The sequence below is a fragment of the Lathyrus oleraceus genome, chromosome 7 (assembly GCF_024323335.1).
Source record: "Lathyrus oleraceus cultivar Zhongwan6 chromosome 7, CAAS_Psat_ZW6_1.0, whole genome shotgun sequence".
In the NCBI taxonomy this organism is placed as follows: domain Eukaryota; kingdom Viridiplantae; phylum Streptophyta; class Magnoliopsida; order Fabales; family Fabaceae; genus Lathyrus; species Lathyrus oleraceus.
This window is the reverse complement of record NC_066585.1, coordinates 354,267,574-354,281,809: the sequence shown is the minus strand read 5'-3', so window position 1 is coordinate 354,281,809 and position 14,236 is coordinate 354,267,574. Positions and strand designations below refer to the sequence as shown.

At 36.8% G+C, this 14,236-nt stretch overlaps 1 long non-coding RNA gene across 1 annotated transcript; it reads left to right on the top strand.

Moving 5' to 3' along the window:
* Positions 1-11,293: 11,293 nt before the first annotated feature.
* On the top strand, positions 11,294-12,339 carry LOC127106947 (uncharacterized). Its single transcript, XR_007795563.1, has 3 exons — positions 11,294-11,730; positions 11,816-11,962; positions 12,125-12,339. It is a non-coding gene; the product is annotated as an uncharacterized LOC127106947 (long non-coding RNA).
* The last annotated feature ends 1,897 nt before the right edge of the window (positions 12,340-14,236 follow it).

Here is a 14,236-nt window from a genome sequence, read left to right as displayed (position 1 = left end):
TTCCTACGTATCCTCATAGTGCAATGAGGAATTCAGAGCTCCGTAGTTCGAAGAAATAGTGGTGGGAGATGAAAAGAAGTTGTGATAACAGTATGGTCTGAACCAAAGGATTGTATAATTTGAACTCCAACAAGGGGTGAAAACATGAATCCAAGAGTAAAACTGGTATGAACCAACAAGTGAGGGCCAACAACACTGTTTTGAAGCAACCAAAAAAGAATGAATTAAGTGTTTGGTTTCACAGCACAAACAACTCTTGGTTCACAAAGATGTAGAAGATGGAGCACAAAGGTATATTGTATTTGGCTCAAAGAATAGGTATATCACGTGAAGTGAAAGAAGATAGAATATGAATGTATCATAGAAATGAATGGAGTGAAGTGACCCAAGTCACAGAATAGAGTATTTGATAACAAGTGACTAAAACGGTATGGTTTGAAATCAAAAGTCAAGGTATATTGGAATCCATATGAGAAATGGGATTCATACCATAGAGGGAAATAGGCATATTGGCCAAAAAGAAGGAATTAAATGTCTGGGGACAATCCAAACAACTCTTGGTACAAACACAGACTATTCATTAGGCATCCTAAAAGGGTATATATGGAATTCCAAAGAAATTTTATCTGATTTCAAAGAAATATTATGTCACTGGAGTGAACAGTTTATGATCGATGGTAGATAATGGATAGTGAAAGATATGAGTGATGCCCTAAGACGAATGAGGAATAATTAGGAGTATGCTCGCCAAGGATTCACATCAGCGTCCATTTTTTCCTGCATCATGTCTAGAGAGCTTACCTCACGTATTCCACCTTGGGTCTCCTTTTTCTCTATTGATGCTCATTCGGTTCCCCATTGATAATGGTTTTGGGCCATATCCTCAATTAGGTCACAAGCTTCTGGATAAGGTTTGTTCATCAGCGCGCCACCTGCGGCAGCGTCGATGCTCATCTTGGTGTTATAATGGAGTCCATTGTAAAAGGTGTGAACGATCAGCCATTGCTCTAGGCCATGGTGTGGGCAGACTCTTAATAGCTCTTTATATCTCTTCCAAGCTTCGAAATGCGATTCTCCTTGGTTTTCAGCAAATCTAGTTATTTGGTTTCGAAGAACAGCAGTCTTGCTAGGGGGAAATATCTAGCAAGGAATACTCTCCTAAGGTCTTCCCAGGTAGTTATTGAATTGGCTGGAAGTGAATCTAGCCATGAACGTGCTTTATCCCTGAGGGAGAAAGGGAATAATCTTAAATGGATCGCATCGGGTGAAGCGCCGTTAGATTTAAAGGTGTCAGCTGGTTGGATAAAAACTTTTAAATGTTGATTCGGGTTCTCAGTAGCGAGACCCGCATATTGGTTTTGTTGTACTAATTGTAACAAAGACGGTTTTAGTTCGAAATTGTTAGCAGGTATAAGGGGGTTTACTATACTCGAACTAGGCTCCTCATCCGAGGGTTAGGCAAATTCCTTAAGAGGTCGCCTATCGCGATTCTCGGCCATAACTTTCTTAATTCGGATGAGTAAGAGGCGTGTACGAGTATAACATCCGGGTTCCGCTAAAGGATCTACTAAATTTCCGGTATTACGGGTTCTTCGCATTTACCGGCTAATAATGCCTTAGTCTATACGGTGTAACAACAGGGTACGAAATTTGACGAAGTTGGTCCCCAACAACAACGCCAAAAACTTGATCGTTGTGATTCGCAAGTGCACGAATAACGTCAAAGTAATATAAAAGAATATCGATCCCACAGAGACCAGTCGTCAATCTATCGAATACTATTGTTACGGTGTTTATCTAAGACGGTATAAAAGAGATATTTGGTTTGCAAAATAATGGTAAATAATAAATGCAGGTAAAGACAGGTTGAATGTAATTCCCGTCAGTTAAGTGATGTTTCGATTGTCTAAATAGAACTACTTATGAGGCAATATTTTCTACTCTTAAAAAGAATCCATTTAACAGGAACTATCGCTTTCGCGTATTCAGAGCCGAGTTTACCCTTAAATTAAGGTCTTTTATTGTCACATATAAAAGATGCGCAAAACGCTAAAGTAGTAAACCTATTTTTAAGAAATGAGACTCGTAAACTTAGTTGAAAAGTGATTTTGATTTGGAAAGTTTACCTAAGGAGTTTACTGATTTTAAACCTATCAACGCGTCCTAAAACAGTTTCAAAAATAGCTCTTCCTTAAAGTGATAAAGATTCCTAGTTACTACGCCAAGGTGCTTTCGCACTCCTCAAATAATTAAAACTAACCAAGTTTGTTTTAGAAAACCCAAGTTAAAAATCAAAACAGCCTTTTAAGTATTTCTACAGATTTTAATATGTGAAAGATTACTTTAACCGCGATCCTTACATTCTAACCTTTAAAAGATTTAGCCAGACATGGTAACACAAACAAACATAACGGTGTTAATCATAATGAAAAGTTTGTTTTAGAATGTGAGGCGTAGAGAGCGAGTAAAGTGCGTAAAATAAATAAAGTAAAGCGAGTGCATAAAATAAATAAAGTAAAGCGAGTGTGGAAAATAAATAAAGTAAAAGCGATGCGGGAAATAAATAAAGTAAAGCGAGTGCGTAAAATAAATAAAGTAAAAGCGATGCGGGAAATAAATAAAGTAAAAGCGAGTGCGGAAAATAAATAAAGTAAAAGCGACGCGGGAAATAAATAAAGTAAAAGCAATGCGGGAAATAAATAAATAAAGCGATAAATAAGAACCTACTCCAAACGGAAGCTTCGATTTTGATACAAAAATAAACCTCCGACTCCTGAAGCTAAAGACGACAGCAACTCGAAGTGACCCAACTCAATCTCACAATGGTGCGATAACCCCCCGATGTGACGGATTATCGCTATTACAAATGATAACTATATGCTTAGTGTTGTATAACTAAGTTGGATGATAGAAAACGAAATGAAATGATCTATTTATAGAGATTCTCAGCAGTTTGTAAAGACTATGGTGCCCTCCAACTTCCCCTTAGTGGGCTTTAGTGGGAATGTGATTTCCAAAGGTGGCGCCCGCCATCCCTTCATGGCGCCCGCCATGTGTGTAAATGGGGTGGATCATGGGAACGTGGCGGTTACCTCCTAGTTGAGGGCTAGTGACTCATGGATTCCCCTATAGTGGCCGCTATGTGCAACACCATGTGTGTAAGTTCGCTGAAAAACCCTAATTTTAGGTCTTTTTGCTTCGTTTCTTCCAAAAGTGTCCGAAAGTTCTAAATATCTGAAAACAAGAGAAAAGAGAGCATAATACAAACAAAATGATGATAAAGTCCTAATAAATATGTGAAATTCGAGTCAAAAATACGATGTAATTCGGTGCGATCAGCAGGTGTGATACCTAAAGGTTACTCGCAAAAGAATGGGGAAAGAAAGAGAAGTAGATAAAGTGCTCAGTGAGGGTTAAGTCCCTCTTGCCTACGTATCCTCATAGTGAAGTGAGGAATTCAGAGCTCCGTAGTTCGAAGAACTAGTGGTGGAAGATGAAAAGAAGTTGTGATAACAGTATGGTCTGAACCAAAGGATTATATGATTTGAACTCCAACAAGGGGTGAAAACGTGAACCCAAGAGTAAAATTGGTATGAACCAACAAGTGAGGGCCTACAACACTGTATTGGAACAATCGAAAAAGAATGAATTAAGTGTTTGGTTTTACAGTACAAACAGCTCTTGGTTCACAAAGAGGTACAAGATGGAGTGCAAAGTTATATTGTATTTGGCTCAAAGAATAGGTATATCACGTGAAGTGAAAGAAGATAGAATATGAATGTATCATAAAAATGAATGGATTGAAGTGACCAAAGTCACATAATAGAGTGTTTGGTAACAAGTGACTGAAAAGGTATGGTTTGAAATCAAAAGTCAAGGTATATTGGAATCCATAGGAGAAATGGGATTCGTACCATATAGGGAAATAAGCATCTTGGCCAAAAAGAAGGAATTAAATGTCTGGGGACAATCCAAACAACTCTTGGTACAAACACGGACTATTCATTAGGCGTCCTAAAAGGGTATATATGGAATTCCAAAGAAAGTGTATCTGATTTCAAAGAAATATTATGTCACTGGAGTGAACAGTTTATGATCGATGGTAGATAATGGATAGTGAAAGATATGAGTGATTCCCTAAGGCGAAGGAGGAATAATTAGGAGTATGCTCGCCAAGGATTCGTATCCTCATGCCTACGTATTCTCATTGTGCAATGAGAAAGTCAGAGCAATCGTAGTTCATGACTATGAAAACAAAGAAAGAGGTTGAGAGTGATGAAAATTATAACTTGCACCAATAGGATGGTATCAAGGGAACTTACAAAAATAACTGGCTTCGAACCCAGGAGTAAAACTGGTATGAACCAACAAGTGAGGGTCTACAACACTGTATTGGAACAACTTAAAAAAGATTGAATTAGGTGTTTGGTTTCATAGCACAAACAACTCTTGGTTCACAAGGCGGACTATTCATTAGGCGTCCTAAAAGGGTGAGTATGATACCCACAAGAAAGTGTTATTAGGTGCAAGGAAGAATATATTACTTGTTAGGGTACAAATAATTCAAGATCAAAGGAGAATAATATTTTGGATCCATGAAGGAATAAACTTTGAACCGAAGAGCGAAAGAGGTATTGACTAGGACGTGGAGGAAACTATGCATACCTTCTCCTATCATAACCAGAAACAAAGCGAATTAAATTTTTGGGTACAAGCCAAACAACTCTTGGATCACAAGGCGGACTATTCATTAGGCGTCCTAAAAGGATGAACATGGAAACCCAGAAAAAGTAATATTCGATCTCAAAAAGATGGTATTGATTGATGAATGAAGAATGAAGAATTGATAAATATGGTAGCTCGCAAAGAAACGGGGTTCTCCTGCCTACGTATCCTAATAGTGCATTAAGGAAATCAGAGCTTTCGTAGTTCAACACACTAGGGCTGAAAACAAGGTGATTAAGGAGGCAAGAAGAGATGATTGAATGATTGAATTGAAATGATTAAAATGGATGATGGATTAATAAGGGACTTGACAGTCGATTGATAAGAATCACACTAAAGTCTATGAATAAGGGCGAACGATTTGAATAGCTAGGGCCTATGCCCCATACGCAAAGTCGCTCTAGACAAGGATATGAGAAACTTCATCTCATCATTCCTTACTACTTAAGGCTCATGGAGCATGATACTTCTCTTAACTGATAACATGTTGGAGAAGAATCTTCATCGTTGATCCTTGTATTGATGTTGTCTTGCATGGAGAAGACTTGGTAGTTTAATCGATTCGTATTGTACTAAAGTCTATGAATAAAGGCGAACACTTTGAATATCTGGGGCTTATGCCCCATTGATCAGTACATTTTGATGCACGTTCTTCCATGTTTGTACTTAAGCATTTCTTCGGTTTGCTTTGATTATTTTTATGTTTTAATGTGTTTTCATAATTTATTTTATTTTTGCACTTATTTAATTTTCGTATTTAATTTTCAGCATTAGCAGTTTTTGCGAGAAAAATCATATCTTGAGCTAGGAGTATCGGATTGAGACGTGCTACTAGTCGATGGAAAGCTAAGAAAAAGATCTACAACTTTTGTTCAGAAGTCGAGAGCTGAATCAGATTATAACAGGGCCAGAAATTTCGTTGAAGCTGCTACATTATTTTTATATTTTGTTTGGGTTAGTTGTATTGGGCCTGTATCGTACATTTGACCCGGTTGAGTTGTGAAACGGGTTTGGGTGTTTTTACCTAGGTTAGACAGCCAAAAACAGGGTGACGTTTTTCTGTTCATGTATGATTTTTTGAGAGCTAGCAAGATGACTATGGAGAACTAATCCCTTTTGAATCAACCTGCTGTAATTCAGAATCCGCTTTGAGGTTTTTATTAATTCCAATTTGTTTCCTTTGAATTCTTCTTATAATTCCAATTATTTGCTTAATCTAATTGTTGCTATAGGATAAAATCCTTAAATTTGACTGATGAATGATGATCCCGAATCAATTTCGTGTTAACATAGCTTTTATTTTATCACGAACAATCAAGTTGCGTCTGCTTAATTTGCAATAGTTTTTAATCCGTTTGCTTAATTCGGAATTTGGGAATATTACTCGCATAATTTCCTTTACGCTTGTTAATGGTAATTGTAATCGAATAGGAGCAGACCCGTTAGGGATTTGGAATTTTATAAGAATCAATGATAAGTCGGAAGATGATGCAGTAGGTTGGTTCGTGTCAGCTTATTCTATAATCACTTTTTTAATCACTTTTCATAATCACTTATTCTAAATCGAATTGAAACCCCCATATTTTGTTTTCATACTTGGTTAATTTGTCAAGAGTCCTTGCGATATGATACTCGAGGTGTCGCTTTCTGTTTACTATATACTATTACTCGTTTTGACCCGTGTGCGACAGCGGATCAAATTGGCGTCGTTGTCGGGGACTCTTGTAGATCTTAACCATTATTATAATTTTAGGTATTGTGTTTTAGCATTTTTTTCCTCTAAACTTCTTGTGTCTTGGTCTTTTTGCGGTTTAGGATAAAAAAAATCTGTTTTTAAACAAATTGTCTCAGATTATTCCGAATTTTTGTCGATTCATTAGGAAAAAATCAGTAATCAAAAGGACGCCGCCTTAAAAAACTGAAATTCCTTATTTTTCTATTTTTTATGATTTTATTTCTGTTTTGGTAGTTTCAGAAAATTCCGCAAAAATTCTCAAAATTCTTAATTGACGTTATTAGATTAATTTTTGTGTTTTTGTATTTTTTGGTATTTTTTTTTAATCGTTTTTTTCGAATTTCAATTGTTTTTACTTAATAGGGACATTGTCGGTATTTTCCTATTTGTTGCTGCATTGCTGAATTAGTTGTGTTTTCTCATTGTTTGTTGATTTTTTTCTATTGAGTTTAACATGGATGACCAAAGAACTCTCAGAGAACTTGTTGCCCCTGATGTTAATTATAATGCTTTATGTATTGAGTATCCAGTTACTGCCAAATCTTTGATTGAGAACATGTCACTTAACTCCCAACAGTTCATAACAAGGGATAATTTTATGGTCCAAGCAAAATGTGTGAATGAGATTCAGGTTTCTTCTTCCAATAAGGCTCTAGAAACCAGAATTGATGAACTTACCTCTTTAGTGAAACAATTGATGCTACCCATTCCACCACCACCACCATATAACTCTCCACAAGTAACCACTTATTCACCTTCTGAACCTTCACTAGAAGAACTTGTCAAGCAAATGGTTGTAAATAGTCTCCAATTTTAACAACGAATAGATTCTAGTATTCAGACTTTGCAAACTAAAATTGGACAACTTGCCACTTCAATGAATGCCATGCAACAAGCTCAAGGATCAAACCAACTACATGCCCAAACAATAGTTAATCCAAAAGGCTTTAATGTGAGTGCAATTTCCTTGAGATCCAAAAAAGTTACAGAACCAAAACATCCTATTATTGTTGAGGTTGGAAAAAAGTATGTATCATCAATCCCTTTCCCACAAAGAGTATTGGAAAATAAGAAGATTGACGAGGAAGAGCATTCTGTTTTTCAAATAGAGTTGCTTTCTGAAGTTGTTGATGAAGCTTATTCTGATTTGTTTTCAGTTGATTTTCCAAATTTATCTGGTTTTGATGATATTTGCTCATGTGATGATTGTACTAACACTAACCTTTGTGCTGTTTGTGCTGAGATTGATGCTGCCTTGCAGGGTGATATTGTAAATGAAGTTGTTTATGTAGCTGAAGCTCTTGACATTTCGGCTGCCCCAAACATACCATCCATTGAGCAACCACATTCTTTAGAGCCTAAACCACTTACCGAGGATTCATATTATTCATCAAAGCTTCAACTTAAGCAAAAATATAAGAAGGGAATTGGATGGACCTGGGCTGACACTCGTGATCTTAGCCCATCCATATGTATGCATAGAATCTCACTTAAAGATGAAATAACAGTAGTGAGGAAGCCCCGTAATCCTTTGATTCTTGATATTGTGAAAAAGGAGATCACTTCCACGCGCCCATTCAACACTTTTACTTATCAAAGATTTTTCTTTAATCCTGGAATACAAGGCCAATGCACTAATCAAAATTTCAAGGTCAATGGACACTACCCAAAGCTACTACATGAGAACCCGACTTTGGAAGAAGAGACTGTAGAAGAACTCTCTTTGGGAAAGGCTACTTATGCGATCACTTATCTGCCTTGACTCCTCGGGTGTGTTCTTTCCTTTCTCTCACTCTTATTTTATATTTATGCTCTTTCATTGAGGACAATGTATGTTTTAAGTGTGGGGGAGAGAACCATTTATTTGTTTTGTTTTCTTTGTTTTGTTTTCAGTTTTTATCTGTTTTGGTTTTTGTTTTCTTTCTTTAAAAAATAAAAAGATGCATCTTCTTGAAAGTTTTAGGCTATAGACTGACTAATTTGAGATTAGTTTGCGGAGACTTGGGAAAAATTCACAAGATCGGTATCGTCTTAACACCGTAAGTCTCCTGCATATGGAAATTGATTCGAATTCTTATTATGTTTTAGCCTTAAATTCTCATTCTCTGACAGCTCTTGAGTAGTTTATTTCAGCAGTCAGCACCATCTCACACACACTCTACACAGGGAAGCCGATGAATATAAGTGAGTATTCCGAAAAAGAAAAAAAAAGAGAAAGAAAAGAGAATGCACCTTCTAAGTATGGTGACCCTCACCCGGTCACTTAACCCAACGGTTGTGGAACCTTCAAAAAAAAGTTGGAAATAAGACTCTTTTGTAGTTGGTTCAGCGGGTTCTGGTGCTGAACTTGGTAGGGCGGATTACGGTCCGATCCCCCGCAACTACAATTGAGTAAGCAAAGGGTTATGCCACTTAAGTACCAGAACCCCGTGAAGAAAAGGATCAGAGTCACTAACCGGTCGTCTTGCTATGAGTGTGTGGAGATAACGGGTTTAATGTGATTGCGCCTGAATGAAAAAGAGCCAAAGAAGGATGAGTAAGTTAGGCTTTAATATAATAACATGATTCGAGTTGATTTGTGTATTCAGGATGTTTATGTCTGCATAACTGTGGATTAGTATTCTTACAATGTCCTTAGTGTGCAAGATTAGTACCTATCGAAGCAAACTTAACCGAAGATGACGTGTAGCCCAGAATGAGTAATCGTTGATGTGTTTGTGTTTTGTTTGTTTTTCATTTTGCTCGGAGTGCAAAAGTTCAAGTGTGGGGGAATTTGATCAGTATATTTTGATGCACGTTCTTCCATGTTTGTACTTAAGCATTTCTTCGGTTTGCTTTAATTATTTTTATGTTTTAATGTGTTTTCATAATTTATTTTATTTTTGCACTTATTTTATTTTCGTATTTAATTTTCAGCATTAGCAGCTTTCGCGAGAAAAATCATATCTTGAGCTAGGAGTATCGGATTGAGACGTGCTATCAGTCGATGGAAAGCTAAGAAAAAGATCTACAACTTTTGTTCAGAAGTCGAGAGCTGAATCAGACTATAACAGGGCCAGAAATTTCGTTGAAGCTGCTGCATTATTTTTATATTTTGTTTGGGTTAGTTGTATTGGGCCTGTATCGTACATTTGACCCGGTTGAGTTGTGAAACGGGTTTGGGTGTTTTTACCTAGGTTAGACAGCCAAAAACAGGGTGACGTTTTTCTGTTCATGTACGATTTTTTGAGAGCTAGCAAGATGACTATGGAGAACTAATCCCTTTTGAATCAACCTGTTGTAATTCAGAATCCGCTTTGAGGTTTTTATTAATTCCAATTTGTTTCCTTTGAATTCTTCTTATAATTCCAATTATTTGCTTAATCTAATTGTTGCTATAGGATAAAATCCTTAAATTTGACTGATGAATGATGATCCCGAATCAATTTCGTGTTAACATAGCTTTTATTTTATCACGAACGATCAAGTTGCGTCTGCTTAATTTGCAATAGTTTTTAATCCGTTTGCTTAATTCGGAATTTGGGAATATTACTCGCATAATTTCCTTTACGCTTGTTAATGGTAATTGTAATCGAATAGGAGTAGACCCGTTAGGGATTTGGAATTTTATAAGAATCAATGATAAGTCGGAAGATGATGCAGTAGGTTGGTTCGTGTCAGCTTATTCTATAATCACTTTTTTTAATCACTTTTCATAATCACTTATTCTGAATCGAATTGAAACCCCCATATTTTGTTTTCATACTTGGTTAATTTGTCAAGAGTCCTTGCGATACGATACTCGAGGTGTCGATTTCTGTTTACTATATATTATTACTCGTTTTGACCCGTGTGCGACAGCGGATCACCCATACGCAAAGTCACTCTAGACAAGGATAGGAGAAACTCTGTCTCATAATTCCTTACAACTTAAGGTTTGTTTGGTGCAATTTGAATCGTATTTACCAAGTGTTGACCTTTGATTTATCTTGTATAATCCGCTTCTTGGTGTTACTGAGGATGCCTTGACTGAGAAACTTGACTTGAGGCTTCGAGCTCCACAGCTTAGAAAAAGAAGTCTTATTAAGTGACCAAGGGTCTTTTGGTCACTCAAATTAGACTGTGGGATTATACAAGTTTAGAGGATTTAATTGATCAAAATTATTTTTGATCAATTTAAATCGGAGGGTTTGAAAAATTGGAAATTAAGATCAATTTTAATCTAAGAGTTAGAAGTGATCAATCTAGCCTAAGGGATCATGTTATAGTTGATCAAAATCTTAATTAAAATTCTATGTTAGATTCTAATCCTAAAGGAGCATGTGATTATATGGTTAAAATATTAAAGTCACCCTTGAAGGGTAGAATGGTCATTTCTCACAATATTGACATTTGGGACCAAATTAAATTCTACGTAAAAAGCTATACCTAAAACAACTTCTACAATTATTCTAACTATTAGGAATTAATCGAACTCAATTAAACTCTAGAATCAAATATAGTCGAAAAGGTTAATTACATCCTAATGTCAATTAAAATCTAAATCAATTAAAATCTAAATCAATTAAAATCAAACACAAATAATTTCTAAAATTGATCAAATTTAACTCTAAAAAATCTAAATAAAACAATTACTAAGTTGCTAATTAACAAAAAACAAAACCAGAATTGGGCCTTAATTGCAGCACAGTGGCCAGGCCCAAACGGGGGTGCAGATAGCCATTACATGCCAAGAACCTCACAGGGCCCACTTGAAGCCCAAACCGGTTCTTTGTCCAAAAGAGGAGGTGCGGACGGTGTCATGGGCGTTTTAGATGGAAAAAACGGATGGGCCTGCCAAATCGAGGCCCATCTTTGCCATTGGTAAAGAGAAAACAAAAGAGGACTTGGTAACAGCCAAACCCTACAATCCAACGTCCAATACCAAAATGAAATTGGATCTGCCGCTGCACCTACTTCCGACGCAACACCGGTACTCCAACCTCATCCTCGCCGTCTGGAAATTGTGAAGTATCAACACAGCGACACGTCTGCGAAGTCAACACGGACGCGCATCAAACTCATGCGTCACGGCGTCGTTATTAGGTTCTTCATCATGCGCGCTTGATTCGCGGACTTGAGCTTTGACCTTCCTTGCACTAGCTCACGTCATCGCTTTGTAACCGTCGCAGATCCAAAGTTCACGGGTTTGTAATGTTAACTTCACTCCTATCGCTAATGTACGCGCAAACAGCGCAAACAGAAAGAAAAATGGCGCATCAAAAAACTCACCAGAATGTCGTCCTGAACAGGTGAGAATCTTCTGTTTGAAATTCGATCGAGTTACGAATTGTGGCAATGGTGTAATCCTGAGTCGAATGTTGTATTGGTTAGCAGGTCTTTTGGAAGGCTCAACAAAGGTCGTTATGAGGTGAAGGAATTGCAATGGAGGTTCTGGAGTGCAGAGTGAGGTGATGTTGGCAAGGAAGAGTTTGCAGAATGGTGGAGAAAAAGCAAAGAAGAAAACCTCTCGATTGAAGGCAGGTACGGTTCTTAAATAGCCATCTCATTAGCCATCTCATTCAGTTTCAAACTTCCATCTATAAAATTCTGTTAACTCACTGAGTTGATGGTTAGCCTCAATTTCTGGAAAGTTCGTTCATAGGATTAGTGATGACTTTAATTTGTTACTTCTTGGTTTTGCAGGTCGAGGTCGAAGCTGCATTTTTGCGTTAGAGCTTTGTTGTTTCTTCCTTTATACAGTTGTCATTTTGGATGCACTTTGCTGCGTGTATAGTGTTTACGTTTTGTATCTCTTTCCGTGTATCATTTCCGTGTATCATTTCCGTTTCTGCAAATAGCACTTTGCACTGCAACGCCACTGTTCCGTTTCACTGCAATTGAATTCTTCTATTGCTTTATTTCGACTGCTGATGTGGATGAAAATGTGGGTTTTGGAAATGGACTGGGGTGGGTTGATTTGGAAATGGGTAATTGTTTGGTAATGGCCATGGGCTTGGTTGGTTAATGGGCTTCAAAAACGAAATTAAAACACTAATAAAACAAAAGTCCAAGGTTTAAATTAATTCAAACTCCAATCAACCAAACTTCAAAATTAATTGAAATTAAAATCAATTTCAAAGTCGAACTGATTTTAAAAATTCAATCAAAACTGATTAAAATAAATTCTAAAATTGAATTGGGAATTAAAATTAATCACTATCGATTCCAAAATTTAAACTCAAATTCAAGGTTCAACCATTTTCAAAAAATCAAATGGAATTAACTGACAAAAACTCCAACATTTAATGGGAATTAAAATCAAGTAAGAGCAATTTCGAAATTTAAAATCAAGTCCATCATTCAACTACTTTCAAAATCCTGGTGACATTGAAGTGAAGTCGACTCTAAGATCATCCCAAATTTAGTCAAATCAGCCTCAAGAATCAGTTGGAGTTAGAATCACCTAGATGTAGTTAAAATTAATTTGGAACAACAAATAAAAATGTGATGGATCCCTGTTGAAATCATGACTTCAAAGGTCTAACCTTACAAGTTGACAACCTTGAATCCACCACGAATGATTTATGCATGCGTATGAAGCATTGGGTGTGTAGATGGTCCTTAGGCGAGGTGGTTGAATGAGATGATGAAAAGAGTGGGAGGGCAAATTTTTAGGGTACAACACTATGGACTTTTAGTTTCTCCGGATTATTTTCCTCTGTGGCAATATATCCCCCACAAAGATTATTTTCATATCATATGCATCATGAGTTCTCTTAGGCACCAAAATTTGTTTCTTGATGTTGTTATTTAAGTCCATTCTACCACGTTGATACGAAGATTTTAACTTTCACACCCCCGGATAGAATGCCCTTAAATAGGGGCAGCTATAAGACCCCAATTTTGACCCCTAAGATCCCTCATGCCATCTCATATATTTGCATTGGCATTGGGAACACATCTTGGTATCCTCCTCACCTATCATTCATTGGGTTTGCATTGAGAGAGATCACCGAGCATTTGTGACTGTATCATACTTTATTTTTCCTTGTTTACTAACCAAAATACAAAAACATGTCTAGTGTAGCTTTGTTTCATTTGTAGGTAGTGTGTGTGTCCACTTATGCCTCATCAAGCTCACAACTAGGGTTTGAGACCCTCAGTGCAAGGGATCAAGCAAGAAAAGGTCCACATTGGTTCTAAGCATCATATATGGATCCCCATGTTCTTTGTTTGTCAAGGAAGCCCTAATTCATTTGGGTATGTTGTGTGCCTTCCACAACAATTTTCTTTAACAATTGGTCGAAGATACAAAGGGATACTTCATTTAACTTCATAATAAGAATATATTATCCTCCATGAGCCCCAAAGAGCAAAGGAAATTCAAGTTTGCAAGTTGGTTCAAGGAGGTTGACTACAAAAGTCAACTGATCAAATATAGGGTTCTCTAGATCCTATATCCTACAATTTTTGTCATGTGAAAATTATTCTAAGATAAAAGTTACTCTTTATGACATTCCAAACAAATTTCATGTTGGCATCAATAGCTAATTTTGCTTGTAAATTCATTTTTTATGGTGAAAGATTATAGGTCATTTTGTATGTGCCCTAGATAGAAGGTCAACTTCCAAGAACCATAACTTCCTCAATTTTTATGATATGAAGATGATCCAAGTTTCATGATCGATTTTAAAATGTGTTCTTCAACTTGTATTCTTTGAGAAATGTCAAATTCTACTTGCAAGGGCATGTGCCAAGAGGAAACATTCTAGGTCCATTTTGGTCCTCATCATTGAACAAGCATTTTTCCTCCAC